Source organism: Tiliqua scincoides, chromosome 4, assembly GCF_035046505.1.
Source record: "Tiliqua scincoides isolate rTilSci1 chromosome 4, rTilSci1.hap2, whole genome shotgun sequence".
Lineage (NCBI taxonomy): Eukaryota > Metazoa > Chordata > Lepidosauria > Squamata > Scincidae > Tiliqua > Tiliqua scincoides.
The window spans coordinates 169,997,521-169,999,762 of NC_089824.1; the positions used below are offsets into that span (position 1 = coordinate 169,997,521).

General features: G+C 46.3%; 1 pseudogene; it reads right to left on the bottom strand.

The window, feature by feature from the left end:
* Window positions 1–1,605: 1,605 nt before the first annotated feature.
* On the bottom strand, window positions 1,606–1,724 carry LOC136650738 (5S ribosomal RNA; annotated as a pseudogene).
* Window positions 1,725–2,242: the final 518 nt, after the last annotated feature.

Consider the following 2,242-nt stretch of genomic DNA (forward strand, 5'->3'; position numbering starts at 1 on the left):
TGATGACAATGCAGGAAGGCTTGAACAAGTTGCTGATCTTTGATCCCCCAAGGCAAAGCCAAACATCCCCAACTGCCAGGGCTATTGGCTCAAGCCATGTTGCTTTCCCCAAGCATCTGCACTGCATTATCTAGATAATGATATTAGAGCTGATGTAGCAGAGTGGCTTAGTGTAGTGGCTAAGAGACTGGAACACTGTAAATGGGAACTTCCCTGGCTTGAATTTCACCTCTGCCATGAAACACCAGCTGGCTTAGGCTTAGACTGACTCCCTCTCAGTCTCCACTCCCCAACTGCAATATAGGGATGATAAAACTGATCTACCTTTCAGGATTGTTGTGAAGACAACATCCAGAAAATACATGTCAAGTGCTTTGCACAGTCAGAGAAACCTATGCAAATATTGCACGCTATGATTATCTAAGGGGTGCACCCCAATGTTCCCTCTAATTTTTGAGGGGAGTGCATAGAGCTCGACCATGGCTTACAGGTGAAGGCTTACATGGCTTACTGCTTACAGGTGAAGGCAGGTGCACCTCTGAATCCCCTTGCAATGTCACAGAGGATGTGGTGACACAACTCTTGGGTCATTTGCAACTGTGCATGGTCCAAAGAGTTGCAACAACAACAAGCCCAACAACATAACAAAGGATCGAGGGGTTCCCTCTTGGACCACATGCTGCTTCATTGGTAACCCCCTTAGTGCTGCCCCCTTGCGTTGCTCCTACCACTGAGCTGCCCCTGCAGAGCCAGGCTTGATCTGCTTTTAAGAAAGCAGCTCCCCTTCCAAAGGTTTCTCTTCCTCTTGTGCCAACTGGGTCTGACGTCTCCCAGTGCCACCCCTGGTGTTATTTCCATTTCAAATGTACGACCGCCACTTCCTCCAGCAGAAGGGATGTGCAAAGGGATGCTGTGTGACGCTGCCACAGTCATTTCCCCAAGAAGGCAGGACGTTCTCCGCTTTATCAGCTCATTGCAGATTCACACAAAATGTTTGAAAGGAGAGAAAGGTTTTTCCCAGCGGTGTCTTATCAGACTGCTGAGCCCTGCATGCTGCTTTGTTTCAGCTCATGTTCCAATTAAAGATGGAAATGACATTCAAGTGAACAATTGCTAATTCTCAGAAGATTATCTGAGCCTGACAGCTGCCCCAGTGCCTCCGTCTTGCTTCAGCACACACAGTGCGCGAGGCAGGCCTCTTGCTCTCTCTGTCGGGCAAATCCCTGGCATCCTGAAGGCATGCTTGCTAGCGTCTCCCCATCATATTTGCTCATTCATGGTGCATATACACAAATAAGAATTATAATCCCTTGACCACTAGAAGTCTTCCCAACATCCATCCCTTTGGTCATCTGAGTAGACATTGCCTTCTATACTCTTTCAATCTAGAAACTTTTTTTATTTTTAAAAAAAGCCCTGAAAGCCAAGACAAAGCCACCGGAATTTATGGGTCCATGTAGCATAACACAATAGTGATGTACTACCTACCAAAGACTATAACAGACAAACAAAAGCGGCCGTGGATTTCGGCAAGTAAGAACTACATGAGTTCTGTTCTCATCACATAATGGTTGGCAACCTTTAGTCTCGAAAGACTATGGTATAAGCCTACCGCACCCAGTATTCCCAGGTGGTCTCCCATCCAAGTACTAACCAGGCCTGACCCTGCTTAGCTTCTGAGATCAGATGAGATCAGGCATGTGCAGGGTAACAGTGTGCATATCTGGACAGGAGGGACTTGCTTGTCCTACCCCCACCTTATACACACGCGTGTGAAATGCAGGACATTGCTTGAATATATACAAGTGGACAAAGCATACACAATCAGGGATCCTGCCTTTTGGCAAGGCACATAAGCATAAAAACTCTGTTCAGAGCTGTGGGTGAACACAGGGAGGTCTGGCCAGTAGACACAATCCCACTGTCCTTTATTATGCTTTCATAGCTCTGGAGATCTGGGGCTACAGCTCAGTCACAGAAAGCATGCTTTCCATACACAGAGTCCCAGCTTCAATATCTGACATCTCCAGGCAGAACAAAGCTGCTGCAAGTAGCTAATATTTAATCAAAGGTAGTACTGTACTGATCTGGAAGTACCAATCGTCTGCAGTGTTTCTCAAACTGTGGGTCAGGATCCACTAGATGGGTTGTGATCCAATTTCAGGTGGGTTCCCATTCATTTCAGTATTTTATTTTTAATATATTAGACTTGATGCTACCATGGTATGTGACTGCATTTGGG